Genomic DNA, 21,525 nt, shown 5'->3' on the forward strand with positions numbered 1-21,525 from the left:
GGCAAAACCTCCTGGATTTTCTCGAGTTGCGGCAGGTGCTCTCGACTTACGACGGGGACCTCAGGGACCCGCTCTGGAGTCCTCAGGAAAGGCCAGTCCCCATGCGAGTTCCTCGGGGGCCTCTCGGGTTCCTCTCCCGTCGATGCCCGGGCCTAAGACCTTGTGTGGAGTCGGGGCCGGAACCTGAGGATTCCTCTCCAGTGCTGACATGGATCTTGGGGTACTTCTGGAGTCTCCCCAGGGGAGTCAGTCCTCGTCTCGAATGCGGGCATGCACTTGCGGTTTCCTCGAGAGTGGTAGCAGCAGTGTCACGCAGTCCGCCGCGTGGATCAAAGGATCTATGGTTTTCCCTTGAGTCTTTCCCACGAGGCTTTCCCACAGGGCTGTCCCACGTGCACACGTGGTGGGAGTCGATCCTCGGCTTGAACGTCAAGTCAGTGCAGGGAAAACAGGTTCCTCTGGAATGGACTGACACATCTGGGGGACTCTTGGAATGGTGGCACGACCCTGGAGTTCCTCTCGCCTTTCCTGTGGAGAGCGCCTTCTCTTGAGATGCGACGGGAACGCCGGGAATTCTTTCCCTACGAAACAGGGAAAGGATCCCTTATCTCGAGCTAGGAGGCGGAAACGGGGCTCCCCTGGATGTGTGCGGGACCCCACGTGATTCCTCTCGAGTGGAGACGGGTATGTCGCAGAACTGCTTGAGTTGCAGCAAGGGTGTGAAGGACCCTTTGGAAGTTCCAGTGGTTAGATGTGATTAGCCTCGAAAAGCCTCAGCGGAAATGGGCCTCATCTCGCCTGGAGGGCAAAACCTCCTGGATTTACTCGAGTTGCGGCAGGTGCTCTCGACTTACGACTGGGACCTCAGGGACCCGCTCTGGTGGCCTCAGGAAAGGCCAGTCCCCATGCGAGTTCCTCGGGGGCCTCTCGGGATTCCTCTCCCGTCGATGCCGGGGCCTAAGACCTTGTGTGGAGTCGGTGCCGGAACCTGAGGTTTCCTCTCCAGTGCTGACATGGATCTTGGGGTACTTCTTGAGTCTCCCCAGGGGAGTCAGTCCTCGTCTCGAATGCGTGCATGCACTTGTGCTTTCCTCCAGAGCGGTAGCAGCAGTGTCACGCAGTCCGCCGCGTGGATCAAAGGATCTATGGTTTTCCCTCGAGTCTTTCCCACGAGGCTTTCCCACGAGGCTTTCCCACAGGGCTGTCCCACGTGCACACGTGGTGGGAGTCGATCCTCGGCTTGAACGTCAAGGCAGTGCAGGGAAAACAGGTTCCTCTGGAATGGACTGACACATCTGGGGGACTCTTGGAATGGTGCCACGACCCTGGAGTTCCTCTCGCCTTTCCTGTGGAGAGCGCCTCCTCTTGAGATGCGACGGGAACGCCGGGAATTCTTTCCCTACGAAACAGGGAAAGGATCCCTCATCTCGAGCTAGGAGGCGGAAACGGGGTTCCCCTGGATGTGTGCGGGACCCTACGTGCTTCCTCTCGAGTGGAGACGGGTATGTCGGGGAACTTCTTGAGTTGCAGCAAGGGTGTGAAGAACCCTTTGGAAGTTCCAGTGGTTAGATGTGATTAGCCTCGAGAAGCCTCAGCGGAAATGGGCCTCATCTCGCCAGGAGGGCAAAACCTCCTGGATTTTCTCGAGTTGGGGCAGGTGCTCTCGACTTACGACGGGGACCTCAGGGACCCGCTCTGGTGGCCTCAGGAAAGGCCAGTCCCCATGCGAGTTCCTCGGGGGCCTCTCGGGATTCCTCTCCCGTCGATGCCGGGGCCTAGGACCTAGTGTGGAGTCGGGGCCGGAACCTGAGGATTCCTCTCCAGTGCTGACATGGATCTTGGGGTACTTCTGGAGTCTCCCCAGGGGAGTCAGTCCTCGTCTCGAATGCGGGCATGCACTTTTGCTTTCCTACAGAGCGGTAGCAGCAGTGTCACGCAGTCCGCCGGGTGGATCAAAGGATCTATGGTTTTCCCTCTAGTCTTTCCCACGAGGCTTTCCCACGAGGCTTTCCCACAGGGCTGTACCACGTGCACACTTGGTGGGACTCGATCTTCGGCTTGAACGTCAAGGCAGTGCAGGGAAAACAGGTTCCTCTGGAATGGACTGACACATCTGGGGGTCTCTTGGAATGGTGACACGACCCTGGAGTTCCTCTCGCCTTTCCTGTGGAGAGTGCCACCTCTTGAGATGCGACGGGAACGCCGGGAATTCTTTCCCTACGAAACAGGGAAAGGATCCCTCATCTCGAGCTAGGAGGCGGAAACGGGGCTCCCCTGGATGTGTGCGGGACCACACGTGCTTCCTCTCGAGTGGAGACGGGTATGTCGGGGAACTTCTTGAGTTGCAGCAAGGGTGTGAAGGACCCTTTGGAAGTTCCAGTGGTTAGATGTGATTAGCCTCGAGAAGCCTCAGCGGAAATGGGCCTCATCTCGCCTGGAGGGCAAATCCTCCTGGATTTTCTCGAGTTGCGGCAGGTGCTCTCGACTTACGACGGGGACCTCAGGGACCCGCTCTGGTGGCCTCAGGAAAGGCCAGTCCCCATGCGAGTTCCTCGGGGGCCTCTCGGGATTCCTCTCCCGTCGATGCCGTGGCCTAGGACCTAGTGTGGAGTCGGGGCCGGAACCTGAGGATTCCTCTCCAGTGCTGACATCGATCTTGGGGTACTTCTGGAGTCTCCCCAGGGGAGTCAGTCCTCGTCTCGAATGCGGGCATGCACTTTTGCTTTCCTACAGAGCGGTAGCAGAAGTGTCACGCAGTCCGCCGGGTGGATCAAAGGATCTATGGTTTTCCCTCTAGTCTTTCCCACGAGGCTTTCCCACGAGGCTTTCCCACAGGGCTGTACCACGTGCACACTTGGTGGGACTCGATCTTCGGCTTGAACGTCAAGGCAGTGCAGGGAAAACAGGTTCCTCTGGAATGGACTGACACATCTGGGGGTCTCTTGGAATGGTGACACGACCCTGGAGTTCCTCTCGCCTTTCCTGTGGAGAGTGCCACCTCTTGAGATGCGACGGGAACGCCGGGAATTCTTTCCCTACGAAACAGGGAAAGGATCCCTCATCTCGAGCTAGGAGGCGGAAACGGGGCTCCCCTGGATGTGTGCGGGACCCCACGTGCTTCCTCTCGAGTGGAGACGGGTATGTCGGGGAACTTCTTGAGTTGCAGCAAGGGTGTGAAGGTCCCTTTGTAAGTTCCAGTGGTTAGATGTGATTAGCCTCGAGAAGCCTCAGCGGAAATGGGCCTCATCTCGCCTGGAGGGCAAAACCTCCTGGATTTTCTCGAGTTGCGGCAGGTGCTCTCGACTTACGACGGGGACCTCAGGGACCCGTTCTGGTGGCCTCAGGAAAGGCCAGTCCCCATGCGAGTTCCTCGGGGGCCTCTCGGGATTACTCTCCCGTCGATGCCGGGGCCTAAGACGTTGTGTGGAGTCGGGGCCGGAACCTGAGAATTGCTCTCCAGTGCTGACATGGATCTTGGGGTACTTCTGGCGTCTCCCCAGGGGAGTCAGTCCTCGTCTCGAATGCGGGCATGCACTTGCGCTTTCCTCCAGAGCGGTAGCAGCAGTGTCACGCAGTCCACCGCGTGGATCAAAGGATCTATGGTTTTCCCTCCAGTCTTTCCCACGAGGCTTTCCGACGAGGCTTTCCCACAGGGCTGTCCCACGTGCACACGTGGTGGGAGTCGATCCTCGGCTTGCACGTCAAGGCAGTGCAGGGAAAACAGGTTCCTCTGGAATGGACTGACCCATCTGGGGGACTCTTGGAATGGTGGCACGACCCTGGAGTTCCTCTCGCCTTTCCTGTGGATAGTGCCACCTCTTGAGATGCGACGGGAACGCCGGGAATTCTTTCCCTACGAAACAGGGAAAGGATCCCTCATCTCGAGCTAGGAGGCGGAAACGGGGCTCCCCTGGATGTGTGCGGGACCCCACGTGCTTCCTCTCGAGTGGAGACGGGTATGTCGGGGAACTTCTTGAGTTGCAGCAAGGGTGTGAAGGTCCCTTTGTAAGTTCCAGTGGTTAGATGTGATTAGCCTCGAGAAGCCTCAGCGGAAATGGGCCTCATCTCGCCTGGAGGGCAAAACCTCCTGGATTTTCTCGAGTTGCGGCAGGTGCTCTCGACTTACGACGGGGACCTCAGGGACCCGTTCTGGTGGCCTCAGGAAAGGCCAGTCCCCATGCGAGTTCCTCGGGGGCCTCTCGGGATTACTCTCCCCTCGATGCCGGGGCCTAAGACGTTGTGTGGAGTCGGGGCCGGAACCTGAGGATTCCTCTCCAGTGCTGACATGGATCTTGGGGTACTTCTGGCGTCTCCCCAGGGGAGTCAGTCCTCGTCTCGAATGCGGGCATGCACTTGCGCTTTCCTCCAGAGCGGTAGCAGCAGTGTCACGCAGTCCACCGCGTGGATCAAAGGATCTATGGTTTTCCCTCCAGTCTTTCCCACGAGGCTTTCCGACGAGGCTTTCCCACAGGGCTGTCCCACGTGCACACGTGGTGGGAGTCGATCCTCGGCTTGCACGTCAAGGCAGTGCAGGGAAAACAGGTTCCTCTGGAATGGACTGACCCATCTGGGGGACTCTTGGAATGGTGGCACGACCCTGGAGTTCCTCTCGCCTTTCCTGTGGAGAGCGCCTCGTCTTGAGATGCGACGGGAACGCCGGGAATTCTTTCCCTACTAAACAGGGAAAGGATCCCTCATCTCGAGCTAGGAGGCGGAAACGGGGCTCCCCTGGATGTGTGCGGGACCCCACGTGCTTCCTCTCGAGTGGAGACGGGTATGTCGGGGAACTTCTTGAGTTGCAGCAAGGGTGTGAAGGACCCTTTGGAAGTTCCAGTGGTTAGATGTGATTAGCCTCGAGAAGCCTCAGCGGAAATGGGCCTCATCTCGCCTTGAGGGCAAATCCTCCTGGATTTTCTCGAGTTGCGGCAGGTGCTCTCGACTTACGACGGGGACCTCAGGGACCCGTTCTGGTGGCCTCAGGAAAGGCCAGTCCCCATGCGAGTTCCTCGGGGGCCTCTCGGGATTCCTCTCCCGTCGATGCCGGGGCCTAAGACCTTGTGTGAAGTCCGGGCCGGAACCTGAGGATTCCTCTCCAGTGCTGACATGGATCTTGGGGTACTTCTGGAGTCTTCCGAGGGGAGTCAGTCCGCGTCTCGAATGCGGGCATGCACTTGTGCTTTCCTCCAGAGCAGTAGCAGCAGTGTCACGCAGTCCGCCGCGTGGATCAAAGGATCTATGGTTTTCCCTCGAGTCTTTCCCACGAGGCTTTCCCACGAGGCTTTCCCACAGGGCTGTCCCACGTGCACACGTGGTGGGAGTCGATCCTCGGCTTGAACGTCAAGGCAGTGCAGGGAAAACAGGTTCCTCTGGAATGGACTGACACATCTGGGGGACTCTTGGAATGGTGCCACGACCCTGGAGTTCCTCTCGCCTTTCCTGTGGAGAGCGCCTCCTCTTGAGATGCGACGGGAACGCCGGGAATTCTTTCCCTACTAAACAGGGAAAGGATCCCTCATCTCGAGCTAGGAGGCGGAAACGGGGCTCCCCTGGATGTGTGCGGGACCCCACGTGCTTCCTCTCGAGTGGAGACGGGTATGTCGGGCAACTTCTTGAGTTGCAGTAAGGGTGTGAAGGACCCTTTGGAAGTTCCAGTGGCTGGATGCGATTAGCCTCCAGAAGCCTCAGCGGAAATGGGCCTCATCTCGCCTGGAGGGCAAAACCTCCTGGATTTTCTCGAGTTGCGGCAGGTGCTCTCGACTTACGACGGGGACCTCAGGGACCCGCTCTGGAGTCCTCAGGAAAGGCCAGTCCCCATGCGAGTTCCTCGGGGGCCTCTCGGGATTCCTCTCCCGTCGATGCCCGGGCCTAAGACCTTGTGTGGAGTCGGGGCCGGAACCTGAGGATTCCTCTCCAGTGCTGACATGGATCTTGGGGTACTTCTGGAGTCTCCCCAGGGGAGTCAGTCCTCGTCTCGAATGCGGGCATGCACTTGCGGTTTCCTCGAGAGTGGTAGCAGCAGTGTCACGCAGTCCGCCGCGTGGATCAAAGGATCTATGGTTTTCCCTTGAGTCTTTCCCACGAGGCTTTCCCACAGGGCTGTCCCACGTGCACACGTGGTGGGAGTCGATCCTCGGCTTGAACGTCAAGTCAGTGCAGGGAAAACAGGTTCCTCTGGAATGGACTGACCCATCTGGGGGACTCTTGGAATGGTGGCACGACCCTGGAGTTCCTCTCGCCTTTCCTGTGGAGAGCGCCTTCTCTTGAGATGCGACGGGAACGCCGGGAATTCTTTCCCTACGAAACAGGGAAAGGATCCCTTATCTCGAGCTAGGAGGCGGAAACGGGGCTCCCCTGGATGTGTGCGTGACCCCACGTGATTCCTCTCGAGTGGAGACGGGTATGTCGCAGAACTGCTTGAGTTGCAGCAAGGGTGTGAAGGACCCTTTGGAAGTTCCAGTGGTTAGATGTGATTAGCCTCGAAACGCCTCAGCGGAAATGGGCCTCATCTCGCCTGGAGGGCAAAACCTCCTGGATTTACTCGAGTTGCGGCAGGTGCTCTCGACTTACGACTGGGACCTCAGGGACCCGCTCTGGTGGCCTCAGGAAAGGCCAGTCCCCATGCGAGTTCCTCGGGGGCCTCTCGGGATTCCTCTCCCGTCGATGCCGGGGCCTAAGACCTTGTGTGGAGTCGGTGCCGGAACCTGAGGTTTCCTCTCCAGTGCTGACATGGATCTTGGGGTACTTCTTGAGTCTCCCCAGGGGAGTCAGTCCTCGTCTCGAATGCGTGCATGCACTTGCGCTTTCCTCCAGAGCGGTAGCAGCAGTGTCACGCAGTCCGCCGCGTGGATCAAAGGATCTATGGTTTTCCCTCTAGTCTTTCCCACGAGGCTTTCCCACGAGGCTTTCCCACAGGGCTGTACCACGTGCACACTTGGTGGGACTCGATCTTCGGCTTGAACGTCAAGGCAGTGCAGGGAAAACAGGTTCCTCTGGAATGGACTGACACATCTGGGGGTCTCTTGGAATGGTGACACGACCCTGGAGTTCCTCTCGCCTTTCCTGTGGAGAGTGCCACCTCTTGAGATGCGACGGGAACGCCGGGAATTCTTTCCCTACGAAACAGGGAAAGGATCCCTCATCTCGAGCTAGGAGGCGGAAACGGGGCTCCCCTGGATGTGTGCGGGACCCCACGTGCTTCCTCTCGAGTGGAGACGGGTATGTCGGGGAACTTCTTGAGTTGCAGCAAGGGTGTGAAGGACCCTTTGGAAGTTCCAGTGGTTAGATGTGATTAGCCTCGAGAAGCCTCAGCGGAAATGGGCCTCATCTCGCCTGGAGGGCAAATCCTCCTGGATTTTCTCGAGTTGCGGCAGGTGCTCTCGACTTACGACGGGGACCTCAGGGACCGGCTCTGGTGGCCTCAGGAAAGGCCAATCCCCATGCGAGTTCCTCGGGGGCCTCTCGGGATTCCTCTCCCGTCGATGCCGGGGCCTAGGACCTAGTGTGGAGTCGGGGCCGGAACCTGAGGATTCCTCTCCAGTGCTGACATCGATCTTGGGGTACTTCTGGAGTCTCCCCAGGGGAGTCAGTCCTCGTCTCGAATGCGGGCATGCACTTTTGCTTTCCTACAGAGCGGTAGCAGAAGTGTCACGCAGTCCGCCGGGTGGATCAAAGGATCTATGGTTTTCCCTCTAGTCTTTCCCACGAGGCTTTCCCACGAGGCTTTCCCACAGGGCTGTACCACGTGCACACTTGGTGGGACTCGATCTTCGGCTTGAACGTCAAGGCAGTGCAGGGAAAACAGGTTCCTCTGGAATGGACTGACACATCTGGGGGTCTCTTGGAATGGTGACACGACCCTGGAGTTCCTCTCGCCTTTCCTGTGGAGAGTGCCACCTCTTGAGATGCGACGGGAACGCCGGGAATTCTTTCCCTACGAAACAGGGAAAGGATCCCTCATCTCGAGCTAGGAGGCGGAAACGGGGCTCCCCTGGATGTGTGCGGGACCCCACGTGCTTCCTCTCGAGTGGAGACGGGTATGTCGGGGAACTTCTTGAGTTGCAACAAGAGTGTGAAGGACCCTTTGGAAGTTCCAGTGGTTAGATGTGATTAGCCTCGAGAAGCCTCAGCGGAAATGGGCCTCATCTCGCCTGGAGGGCAAATCCTCCTGGATTTTCTCGAGTTGCGGCAGGTGCTCTCGACTTACGACGGGGACCTCAGGGACCCGTTCTGGTGGCCTCAGGAAAGGCCAGTCCCCATGCGAGTTCCTCGGGGGCCTCTCGGGATTCCTCTCCCGTCGATGCCGGGGCCTAAGACCTTGTGTGAAGTCCGGGCCGGAACCTGAGGATTCCTCTCCAGTGCTGACATGGATCTTGGGGTACTTCTGGAGTCTTCCGAGGGGAGTCAGTCCGCGTCTCGAATGCGGGCATGCACTTGTGCTTTCCTCCAGAGCAGTAGCAGCAGTGTCACGCAGTCCGCCGCGTGGATCAAAGGATCTATGGTTTTCCCTCGAGTCTTTCCCACGAGGCTTTCCCACGAGGCTTTCCCACAGGGCTGTCCCACGTGCACACGTGGTGGGAGTCGATCCTCGGCTTGAACGTCAAGGCAGTGCAGGGAAAACAGGTTCCTCTGGAATGGACTGACACATCTGGGGGACTCTTGGAATGGTGCCACGACCCTGGAGTTCCTCTCGCCTTTCCTGTGGAGAGCGCCTCCTCTTGAGATGCGACGGGAACGCCGGGAATTCTTTCCCTACTAAACAGGGAAAGGATCCCTCATCACGAGCTAGGAGGCGGAAACGGGGATCCCCTGGATGTGTGCGGGTCCCCACGTGCTTCCTCTCGAGTGGAGACGGGTATGTCGGGCAACTTCTTGAGTTGCAGTAAGGGTGTGAAGGACCCTTTGGAAGTTCCAGTGGCTGGATGCGATTAGCCTCGAGAAGCCTCAGCGGAAATGGGCCTCATCTCGCCTGGAGGGCAAAACCTCCTGGATTTTCTCGAGTTGCGGCAGGTGCTCTCGACTTACGACGGGGACCTCAGGGACCCGCTCTGGAGTCCTCAGGAAAGGCCAATCCCCATGCGAGTTCCTCGGGGGCCTCTCGGGATTCCTCTCCCGTCGATTCCCGGGCCTAAGACCTTGTGTGGAGTCGGGGCCGGAACCTGAGGATTCCTCTCCAGTGCTGACATGGATCTTGCGGTACTTCTGGAGTCTCCCTAGGGGAGTCAGTCCACGTCTCGAATGCGGGCATGCACTTGCGTTTTGCTCCAGAGTGGTAGCAGCAGTGTCACGCAGTCCGCCGCTTGGATCAAAGGATCTATGGTTTTCCCTTGAGTCTTTCCCACGAGGCTTTCCCACGAGGCTTTCCCACAAGGCTGTCCCACGTACACACGTGGTGGGAGTCGATCCTCGGCTTGAAAGTCAAGGCAGTGCAGGGAAAACAGGTTCCTCTGGAATGGACTGACACATCTGGGGGACTCGTGGAATGGTGGCACGACCCTGGAGTTCCTCTCGCCTTTCCTGTGGAGAGCGCCTCCTCTTGAGATGCGACGGGAACGCCGGGAATTCTTTCCCTACGAAACAGGGAAAGGATCCCTCATCTCGAGCTAGGAGGCGGAAACGGGGCTCCCCTGGATGTTTGCGGGACCCGACTTGCTTCCTCTCGAGTGGAGACGGGTATGTCGCGGAACTGCTTGAGTTGCAACAAGGGTGTGAAGGACCCTTTGGAAGTTCCAGTGGCTGGATGCGATTAGCCTCGAGAAGCCTCAGCGGAAATGGGCCTCATCTCGCCTAGAGGGCAAAACCTCCTGGATTTTCTCGAGTTGCGTCAGGTGCTCTCGACTTACGACGGGGACCTCAGGGACCCGCTCTGGAGGCCTCGGGAAAGGCCAGTCCCCTTGCGAGTTCCTCGGGGGCCTCTCGGGATTCCTCTCCCGTCGATGCCCGGGCCTAAGACCTTGTGTGGAGTCGGGGCCGGAACCTGAGGATTCCTCTCCAGTGCTGACATGGATCTTGGGGTACTTCTGGAGTCTCCCCAGGGGAGTCAGTCCTCGTCTCGAATGCGGGCATGCACTTGCGCTTTCCTCCAGAGCGGTAGCAGCAGTGTCACGCAGTCCGCCGCGTGGATCAAAGGATCTATGGTTTTCCCTCTAGTCTTTCCCACGAGGCTTTCCCATGAGGCTTTCCCACAGGGCTGTCCCACGTGCACACGTGGTGGGAGTCGATCCTCGGCTTGAACGTCAAGGCAGTGCAGGGAAAACAGGTTCCTCTGGAATGGACTGATCAATCTGGGGGACTCTTGGAATGGTGGCACGACCCTGGAGTTCCTCTCGCCTTTCCTGTGGAGAGCGCCTCCTCTTGAGATGCGACGGGAACGCCGGGAATTCTTTCCCTACGAAACAGGGAAAGGATCCCTCATCTCGAGCTAGGAGGCGGAAACGGGGCTCCCCTGGATGTGTGCGGGACCCCACGTGTTTCCTCTCGAGTGGAGACGGGTATGTCGGGGAACTTCTTGAGTTGCAGCAAGGGTGTGAAGGACCCTTTGGAAGTTCCAGTGGTTAGATGTGATTAGCCTGGAGAAGCCTCAGCGGAAATGAGCCTCATCTCGCCTGGAGGGCAAAACCTACAGGATTTTCTCGAGTTAGGGCAGGTGCTCTCGACTTATGAGGGGGACCTCAGGGACCCGCTCTGGTGGCCTCAGGAAAGGTCAGTCCCCATGCGAGTTCCTCGAGGGCCTCTCGGGATTCCTCTCCCGTCGATGCCGGGGCCTAAGACCTTGTGTGGAGTCGGGGCCGGAACCTGACGATTCCTCTCCAGTGCTGACATGGATCTTGGGGTCCTTCTGGAGTCTTCCCCAGGGGAGTCAGTCCTCCTTTCGAATGCGGGCATGCACTTGCGCTTTCCTCCAGAGCAGTAGCAGCAGTGTCACGCAGTCCGCCGCGTGGATCAAAGGATCTATGGTTTTCCCTCGAGTCTTTCCCACGAGGCTTTCCCACGAGGCTTTCCCACAGCGCTGTCCCACGTGCACACGTGGTGGTAGTCGATCCTCGGCTTGAACGTCAAGGCAGTGCAGGGAAAACAGGTTGCTCTGGAATGGACTGACACATCTGGGGGACTCTCTGAATGGTGGCACGTCCCTGGAGTTCTTCTCGCCTTTCCTGTGGAGAGCGCCTCCTCTTGAGATGCGTCGGGAATGCCGGGAATTCTTTCCCTACGAAACAGGGAAAGGATCCCTCATCTCGAGCTAGGAGGCGGAAACGGGGCTCCCCTGGATGTGTGCGGGACCCTCGTGCTTCCTCTTGAGTGGAGACAGGTATGTCGGGGAACTTCTTGAGTTGCAGCAAGGGTGTGAAGGACCCTTTGGAAGTTCCAGTGGTTAGATGTGATTAGCCTCGAGAAGCCCCAGCGGAAATGGGCCTCATCTCGCCTGGAGGGCAAAACCTCCTGGATTTTCTCGAGTTGCGGCAGGTGCTCTCGACTTACGACGGGGACCCCAGGGACCCCTCTGGTGGCCTCAGGAAAGGCCAGTCCCCATGCGAGTTCCTCGGGGGCCTCTCGGGATTCCTCTCCCGCCGATTCCGGGGCCTAAGACCTTGTGTGGAGTCGCGGCCAGAACCTGAGGATTCCTCTCCAGTGCTGACATGGATCTTGGGGTACTTCTGGAGTCTCCCCAGGGGAGTCAGTCCTTGTCTCGAATGCGGGCATGCACTTGCGTTTTCCTCCAGAGCGGTAGCAGCAGTGTCACTCATTCTGCCGCGTGGATCAAAGGGTCTATGGTTTTCCCTCGAGTCTTTCCCACGAGGCTTTCCCTCGAGGCTTTCCCACAGGGCTGTCCCACGTGCACACGTGGTGGGAGTCGATCCTCGGCTTGAACGTCAAGGCAGTGCAGGGAAAACAGGTTCCTCTGGAATGGACTGAAACATCTGGTGGACTCTTGGAATGGTGGCACTAACCTGGAGTTCCTCTCGCCTTACCTGTGGAGAGCGCCTCCTCTTGAGATGCGACGGCAACGCCGGGAATTCTATCCCTACGAAACAGGGAAAGGATCCCTCATCTCGAACTCGGAGGCGGAAACGGGGCTCCCCTGGATGTGTGCGGGACCCCACGTGCTTCCTCTCGAGTGGAGACGGGTATGTCGGGGAACTTCTTGAGTTGCAGCAAGGGTGTGAAGGACACTTTGGAAGTTCCAGTGGTTAGACGTGATTGGCCTCGAGAAGCCTCAGCGGAAATGGGCCTCATCTCGCCTGGAGGGCAAAACCTCCTGGATTTTCTCGAGTTGCGGCAGGTGCTCTCGACTTACGACGGGGACCTCAGGGACCCGCTCTGGTGGCCTCAGGAAAGGCCAGTCCCCATGCGAGTTCCTCGGGGGCCTCTCGGGATTCCTCTCCCCTCGATGCCGGGGCCTAAGACCTTGTGTGGAGTCGGGGCCGGATCCTGAGGATTCCTCTCCAGTGCTGACATGGATCTTGGGGTACTTCTGGAGTCTCCCCAGGGGAGTCAGTCCTCGTCTCTAATGCGGGCATGCACTTGCGCTTTCCTCCAGAGCGGTAGCAGCAGTGTCATACAGTCTGCCGCGTGGATCAAAGGATCTATGGTTTTCCCTCGAGTCTTTCCCACGAGGCTTTCCCACGAGGCTTTCCCACAGGGCTGTCCCACGTGCACACGTGGTGGGAGTCGATCCTCGGCTTGAACGTCAAGGCAGTGCAGGGAAAACTGGATCCTCTGGAATGGACTGACAAATCTGGGGGACTCTTGGAATGGTGGCACGACCCTGGAGTTCCTCTCGCCTTTCCTGTGGAGAGCGCCTCCTCTTGATATGCGACGGGAACGCCGGGAATTCTTTCCCTACGAAACAGGGAAAGGATCCCTCATCTCGAACTAGGAGGCGGAAACGGGGCTCCCCTGGATGTGTGCGGGACCCACGTGCTTCCTCTCGAGTGGAGACGGGTATGTCGGGGAACTTCTTGAGTTGCAGCAAGGGTGTGAAGGAACCTTTGATAGTTCCAGTGGTTAGATGTGATTAGCCTCGAGAAGCCTCAGCGGAAATGGGCCTCATCTCGCCTGGAGGGTAAAACCTCCTGGATTTTCTCGAGTTGCGGCAGGTGCTCTCGACTTACGACGGGGACCTCAGGGACCCGCTATGGTGGCCTCAGGAAAGGCCAGTCCCCATGCGAGTTCATCGGAGGCCTCTCGGGATTCCTCTCCCGTCGATGCCGGGGCCTAAGACCATGTGTGGAGTCGGGGCCGGAACCTGAGGATTCCTCTCCAGGGCTGACATGGATCTTGGGGTACTTCTGGAGTCTCCCCAGGGCAATCAGTCCTCGTCTCGAATGCGGGAATGCCCTTGGCTTTCCTCCAGAGCGGTAGCAGCAGTGTCACGCAGTCCGCCGCGTGGGTCAAAGGATCTATGGTTTCCCTCGAGTCTTACCCACGAGGCTTTTCCACGAGGCTTTCTCACAGGGCTGTCCCACGTGCACACGTGGTGGGAGTCGATCCTCAGCTTGAACGTCAAGGCAGTGCAGGGAAAAAAGGTTCCTCTGGAATGGACTGACACATCTGGGGGACTCTTGGAATGGTGGCACGACCGTGGAGTTCCTGTCGCCTTTCCTGTGGAGATCGCCTCCTCTTGAGATGCGACGGGAACGCCGGGAATTCTTTCCCTACGTAACAGGGAAAGGATCCCTCATCTCGAGCTAGGATGCGGAAACGGGGCTCCCCTGGATGTGTGCGGGACCCTCGTGCTTCCTCTCGAGTGGAGAAGTGTATGTCGGGGAACTTCTTGAGTTGCAGCAAGGGTGTGAAGGACCCTTTGGAAGTTCCAGTGGTTAGATGTGATTAGCCTCGAGAAGCCTCAGCGGAAATGGGCCTCATCTCGCCTGGAGGGCAAAACCTCCTGGATTTTCTCGAGTTGCGGCAGGTGCTCTCGACTTATGACAGGGACCTCAGGGACCCGCTCTGGTGGCCTCAGGAAAGGCAAGTCCCCATGCGAGTTCCTCGGGGGCCTCTCGGGATTCCTCTCCCGTCGATGCCGGGGACTAAGACCTTGTGTGGAGTCGGGGCCCGAACCTGAGGATTCCTCTCCAGTGCTGACATGGATCTTGGGGTACTTCTGGAGTCTCCCCAGGGGAGTCAGTCCTCGTCTCGAATGCGGGCATGCACTTGCGCTTTCCTCCAGAGCGGTAGCAGCAGTGGCACGCAGTCCGCCGCGTGGGTCAAAGGATCTATGGTTTTCCCTCGAGTTTTTCCCACGAGGCTTTCCCACGAGGCTTTCCACAGAGCTGTCCCACGTGCACACGTGGTGGGAGTCGATCCTCGGCTTGAACGTCAAGGCAGTGCAGGGAAAACAGGTTCCTCTGGAATGGACTGACACTTCTGGGGGACTCTTGGAATGGTGGCACGACCCTGGAGTTCCTCTCGCCTTTCCTGTGGAGAGCGCCTCGTCTTGAGATGCGACGGGAACGCCGGGAATTCTTTCCCTACGAAACAGGGAAAGGATCCCTCATCTCGAGCTATGCGGCGGAAACGGGGCTCCCCTGGATGTGTGCGGGACCCTCGTGCTTCCTCTCGAGTGGAGACGGGTATGTCGGGGAACTTCTTGAGTTGCAGCAAGGGTATGAAGGACCCTTTGGAAGTTCCAGTGGTTAGATGTGATTAGCCTCGAGAAGCCTCAGCGGAAATGGGCCTCATCTCGCCTGGAGGGCAAAACCTCCTGGATTTTCTCGAGTTGCGGCAGGTGCTCTCGACTTACGACGGGGACCTCGGGGACCCGCTCTGGTGGACTCAGGAAAGGCCAGTCCCCATTTGAGTTCCTCGGGGGCCTCTCGGGATTCCTCTCCCGTCAATGCCGGGGACTAAGACCTTGTGTGGAGTCGGGGCCGGAACCTGAAGATTCCTGTCCAGTGTTGACATGGATCTTGGGGTACTTCTGGAGTCTCCCCAGGGGAGTCAGTCCTCGTCTCGAATGCGCGCATGCACTTGCGCTTACCTCCAGAGCGGTAGCAGCAGTGTCACGCAGTCCGCCGCCTGGATCAAAGGATCTATGGTTTTCCCTCGAGTCTTTCCCACGAGGCTTTCCAACGAGGCTTTCCCACAGGGCTGTCCCACGTGCACACGTGGTGGGAGTCGATCCTCGGCTTGAACGTCAAGGCAGTGCAGGGAAAACAGGTTCCTCTGGAATGGACTGACACATCTGGGGGACTCTTGGAATGGTGGCACGACCCTGGAGTTCTTCTCGCCATTCCTGTGGAGAGCGCCTCCTCTTGAGATGCGACGGGAACGCCGGGAATTCTTTCCCTACGAAACAGGGAAAGGATCCCTCATCTCGAGCTAGGCGGCGGAAACGGGGCTCCCCTGGATGTGTGCGCGTCCCTCGTGCTTCCTCTCGTGTGGAGAACGGTATGTCGGGGAACTTCTTGAGTTGCAGCAAGGGTGTGAAGGACCCTTTGGAAGTTCCAGTGGTTAGATGTGATTAGCCTCGAGAAGCCTCAGCGAAAATGGGCCTCATCTCGCCTGGAGGGCAAAACCTCCTGAATTTTCTCGAGTTGCGGCAGGTGCTCTCGACTTACGACGGGGACCTCGGGGACCCGCTCTGGTGGCCTCAGGAAAGGCCAGTCCCCATTTGAGTTCCTCGGGGTCCTCTCGGGATTCCTCTCCCGTCAATGCCGGGGACTAAGACCTTGTGTGGAGTCGGGGCCGGAACCTGAGGATTCCTGTCCAGTGTTGACATGGATCTTGGGGTACTTCTGGAGTCTCCCCAGGGGAGTCAGTCCTCGCACTTGCGCTTTCCTCCAGAGCGGTAGCAGCAGTGTCACGCAGTCCGCCGCGTGGATCAAAGGATCTATGGTTTTCCCTCGAGTCTTTCCCACGAAGCTTTCCCACGAGGCTTTCCCACAGGACTGTCACACGTGCACACGTTTTGGGAGTCGATCCTCGGCTTGAACGTCATGGGAGTGCAGGGAAAACAGGTTCCTCTGGAATGGACTGACATATCTGGGGGACTCTTGGAATAGTGGCACGACCCTGGAGTTCTTCTCGACTTTCCTGTGGAGAGCGCATCCTCTTGAGATGCGACGGGAACGCCGGGAATTCTTTCCCTACGAAACAGGGAAAGGATCCCTCATCTCGAGCTAGGAGGCGGAAATGGGGCTCCCCTGGATGTGTGCGGGACCCTCGTGCTTCCTCTCGAGTGGAGACGGGTATGTCGGGGAACTTCGTGAGTTGCAGCAAGGTTGTGAAGGACCCTTTGGAAGTTCCAGTGGTTAGATGTGATTAGCCTCGAGAAGCCTCAGCGGAAATGGGCCTCATCTCGCCTGGAGGGCAAAACCTCCTGTATTTTCTCGAGTTGCGGCAGGTGCTCTCGACTTACGACGGGGACCTCGGGGACCCGCTCTGGTGGCCTCAGGAAAGGCCAGTCCCCATGCGAGTTCCTCGGGGTCCTCTCGGGATTCCTCTCCCGTCGATGCCGGGGCCTAAGACCTTGTGTGGAGTCGGGGCCGGAAGCTGAGGATTCCTCTCCAGTGCTGACATGGATCTTGGGGTACTTCTGGAGTCTCCCCAGGGGAGTCAGTCCTCGTCTCGAATGCGGGCATGCACTTGCGCTTTCCTCCAGAGCGGTAGCAGCAGGGTCACGCAGTCCGCCGCGTGGATCAAAGGATCTATGGTTTTCCCTCGAGTCTTTCCCACGAGGCTTTCCCACGAGGCTTTCCCACAGGGCTGTCCCACGTGCACACGTGGTGGGAGTCGATGCTCGGCTTGAACGTCAAGGCAGTGCAGGGAAAACAGGTTCCTCTGGAATGGACTGACCCATCTAGGGGACTCTTCGAATGGTGGCACGACCCTGGAGTTCCTCTCGCCTTTCCTGTGGAGAGCGCCTCCTCTTGAGATGCGACGGGAACGCCGGGAATTCTTTCCCTACTAAACAGGGAAAGGATCCATCATCTCGAGCTAGGAGGCGGAAACGGGGCTCCCCTGGATGTGTGCGGACCCCACGTGCTTCCTCTCCAGTGGAGACGGTTATGTCGGGGAACTTCTTGAGTTGCAGCAAGGGTGTGAAGGTCCCTTTGGAAGTTCCAGTGGTTAGATGCTATTAGCCTCGAGAAGCCTCAGCGGAAATGGGCCTCATCTCGCCAGGAGGGCAAAACCTCCTGGATTTTCTCGAGTTGCGGCAGGTGCTCTCGACTTACGACGGGGACCTCAGGGACCCGCTCTGGTAGCCTCAGGAAAGGCCAGTCCCCATGCGAGTTCCTCTGGGGCCTCTCGGGATTCCTCTCCCGTCGATGCCGGGGCCTGAGACCTTGTGTGGAGTCGGGGCCGGAACCTGAGGATTCCTCTCCAGTGCTGACATGGATCTTGGGGTCCTTCTGGAGTCTCCCCAGGGGAGTCAGTCCTCGTTTCGAATGCGGGCATGCACTTGCGCTTTCCTCCAGAGCAGTAGCAGCAGTGTCACGCAGTCCGCCGCGAGGATCAAAGGATCTATGGTTTTCCCTTGAGTCTTTCCCACGAGGCTTTCCCACAGGGCTGTCCCACGTGCACACGTGGTGGGAGTCGATCCTCGGCTTGAACGTCAAGTCAGTGCAGGGAAAACAGGTTCCTCTGGAATGGACTGACCCATCTGGGGGACTCTTGGAATGGTGGCACGACCCTGGAGTTCCTCTCGCCTTTCCTGTGGAGAGCGCCTTCTCTTGAGATGCGAAGGGAACGCCGGAAATTCTTTCCCGACGAAACAGGGAAAGGATCCCTTATCTCGAGCTAGGAGGCGGAAACGGGGCTCCCCTGGATGTGTGCGGGACCCCACGTGATTCCTCTCGAGTGGAGACGGGTATGTCGCAGAACTGCTTGAGTTGCAGCAAGGGTGTGAAGGACCCTTTGGAAGTTCCAGTGGTTAGATGTGATTAGCCTCGAAAAGCCTCAGCGGAAATGGGCCTCATCTCGCCTGGAGGGCAAAACCTCCTGGATTTACTCGAGTTGCGGCAGGTGCTCTCGACTTACGACTGGGACCTCAGGGACCCGCTCTGGTGGCCTCAGGAAAGGCCAGTCCCCATGCGAGTTCCTCGGGGGCCTCTCGGGATTCCTCTCCCGTCGATGCCGGGGCCTAAGACCTTGTGTGGAGTCGGTGCCGGAACCTGAGGTTTCCTCTCCAGTGCTGACATGGATCTTGGGGTACTTCTTGAGTCTCCCCAGGGGAGTCAGTCCTCGTCTCGAATGCGTGCATGCACTTGCGCTTTCCTCCAGAGCGGTAGCAGCAGTGTCACGCAGTCCGCCGCGTGGATCAAAGGATCTATGGTTTTCCCTCGAGTCTTTCCCACGAGGCTTTCCCACGAGGCTTTCCCACAGGGCTGTCCCACGTGCACACGTGGTGGGAGTCGATCCTCGGCTTGAACGTCAAGGCAGTGCAGGGAAAACAGGTTCCTCTGGAATGGACTGACACATCTGGGGGACTCTTGGAATGGTGCCACGACCCTGGAGTTCCTCTCGCCTTTCCTGTGGAGAGCGCCTCCTCTTGAGATGCGACGGGAACGCCGGGAATTCTTTCCCTACGAAACAAGGAAAGGATCCCTCATCTCGAGCTAGGAGGCGGAAACGGGGCTCCCCTGGATGTGTGCGGGACCCCACGTGCTTCCTCTCGAGTGGAGACGGGTATGTCGGGGAACTACTTGAGTTGCAGCAAGGGTGTGAAGCACCCTTTGGAAGTTCCAGTGGTTAGATGTGATTAGCCTCGAGAAGCCTCAGCGGAAATGGGCCTCATCTCGCCAGGAGGGCAAAACCTCCTGGATTTTCTCGAGTTGGGGCAGGTGCTCTCGACTTACGACGGGGACCTCAGGGACCCGCTCTGGTGGCCTCAGGAAAGGCCAGTCCCCATGCGAGTTCCTCGGGGGCCTCTCGGGATTCCTCTCCCGTCGATGCCGGGGCCTAGGACCTAGTGTGGAGTCGGGGCCGGAACCTGAGGATTCCTCTCCAGTGCTGACATGGATCTTGGGGTACTTCTGGAGTCTCCCCAGGGGAGTCAGTCCTCGTCTCGAATGCGGGCATGCACTTTTGCTTTCCTACAGAGCGGTAGCAGCAGTGTCACGCAGTCCGCCGGGTGGATCAAAGGATCTATGGTTTTCCCTCTAGTCTTTCCCACGAGGCTTTCCCACGAGGCTTTCCCACAGGGCTGTACCACGTGCACACTTGGTGGGACTCGATCTTCGGCTTGAACGTCAAGGCAGTGCAGGGAAAACAGGTTCCTCTGGAATGGACTGACACATCTGGGGGTCTCTTGGAATGGTGACACGACCCTGGAGTTCCTCTCGCCTTTCCTGTGGAGAGTGCCACCTCTTGAGATGCGACGGGAACGCCGGGAATTCTTTCCCTACGAAACAGGGTAAGGATCCCTCATCTCGAGCTAGGAGGCGGAAACGGGGCTCCCCTGGATGTGTGCGGGACCCCACGTGCTTCCTCTCGAGTGGAGACGGGTATGTCGGGGAACTTCTTGAGTTGCAGCAAGGGTGTGAAGGACCCTTTGGAAGTTCCAGTGGTTAGATGTGATTAGCCTCGAGAAGCCTCAGCGGAAATGGGCCTCATCTCGCCTGGAGGGCAAATCCTCCTGGATTTTCTCGAGTTCCGGCAGGTGCTCTCGACTTACGACGGGGACCTCAGGGACCCGCTCTGGTGGCCTCAGGAAAGGCCAGTCCCCATGAGAGTTCCTCGGGGGCCTCTCGGGATTCCTCTCCCGTCGATGCCGGGGCCTAGGACCTAGTGTGGAGTCGGGGCCGGAACCTGAGGATTCCTCTCCAGTGCTGACATCGATCTTGGGGTACTTCTGGAGTCTCCCCAGGGGAGTCAGTCCTCGTCTCGAATGCGGGCATGCACTTTTGCTTTCCTACAGAGCGGTAGCAGCAGTGTCACGCAGTCCGCCGGGTGGATCAAAGGATCTATGGTTTTCCCTCTAGTCTTTCCCACGAGGCTTTCCCACGAGGCTTTCCCACAGGGCTGTACCACGTGCACACTTGGTGGGACTCGATCTTCGGCTTGAACGTCAAGGCAGTGCAGGGAAAACAGGTTCCTCTGGAATGGACTGACACATCTGGGGGTCTCTTGGAATGGTGACACGACCCTGGAGTTCCTCTCGCCTTTCCTGTGGAGAGTGCCACCTCTTGAGATGCGACGGGAACGCCGGGAATTCTTTCCCTACGAAACAGGGAAAGGATCCCTCATCTCGAGCTAGGAGGCGGAATCGGGGCTCCCCTGGATGTGTGCGGGACCCCACGTGCTTCCTCTCGAGTGGAGACGGGTATGTCAGGGAACTTCTTGAGTTGCAACAAGAGTGTGAAGGACCCTTTGGAAGTTCCAGTGGTTAGATGTGATTAGCCTCGAGAAGCCTCAGCGGAAATGGGCCTCATCTCGCCTGGAGGGCAAAACCTCCTGGATTTTCTCGAGTTGCGGCAGGTGCTCTCGACTTACGACGGGGACCTCAGGGACCGTTCTGGTGGCCTCAGGAAAGGCCAGTCCCCATGCGAGTTCCTCGGGGGCCTCTCGGGATTACTCTCCCCTCGATGCCGGGGCCTAAGACGTTGTGTGGAGTCGGGGCCGGAACCTGAGGATTCCTCTCCAGTGCTGACATGGATCTTGGGGTACTTCTGGCGTCTCCCCAGGGGAGTCAGTCCTCGTCTCGAATGCGGGCATGCACTTGCGCTTTCCTCCAGAGCGGTAGCAGCAGTGTCACGCAGTCCACCGCGTGGATCAAAGGATCTATGGTTTTCCCTCCAGTCTTTCCCACGAGGCTTTCCGACGAGGCTTTCCCACAGGGCTGTCCCACGTGCACACGTGGTGGGAGTCGATCCTCGGCTTGCACGTCAAGGCAGTGCAGGGAAAACAGGTTCCTCTGGAATGGACTGACCCATCTGGGGGACTCTTGGAATGGTGGCACGACCCTGGAGTTCCTCTCGCCTTTCCTGTGGAGAGCGCCTCGTCTTGAGATGCGACGGGAACGCCGGGAATTCTTTCCCTACTAAACAGGGAAAGGATCCCTCATCTCGAGCTAGGAGGCGGAAACGGGGCTCCCCTGGATGTGTGCGGGACCCCACGTGCTTCCTCTCGAGTGGAGACGGGTATGTCGGGGAACTTCTTGAGTTGCAGTAAGGGTGTGAAGGACCCTTTGGAAGTTCCAGTGGCTGGATGCGATTAGCCTCGAGAAGCCTCAGCGGAAATGGGCCTCATCTCGCCTGGAGGGCAAAACCTCCTGGATTTTCTCGAGTTGCGGCAGGTGCTCTCGACTTACGACGGGGACCTCAGGGACCCGCTCTGGAGTCCTCAGGAAAGGCCAGTCCCCATGCGAGTTCCTCGGGGGCCTCTCGGGTTCCTCTCCCGTCGATGCCCGGGCCTAAGACCTTGTGTGGAGTCGGGGCCGGAACCTGAGGATTCCTCTCCAGTGCTGACATGGATCTTGGGGTACTTCTGGAGTCTCCCCAGGGGAGTCAGTCCTCGTCTCGAATGCGGGCATGCACTTGCGGTTTCCTCGAGAGTGGTAGCAGCAGTGTCACGCAGTCCGCCGCG

Source organism: Ovis canadensis, chromosome 26, assembly GCF_042477335.2.
Source record: "Ovis canadensis isolate MfBH-ARS-UI-01 breed Bighorn chromosome 26, ARS-UI_OviCan_v2, whole genome shotgun sequence".
Taxonomy (NCBI): domain Eukaryota; kingdom Metazoa; phylum Chordata; class Mammalia; order Artiodactyla; family Bovidae; genus Ovis; species Ovis canadensis.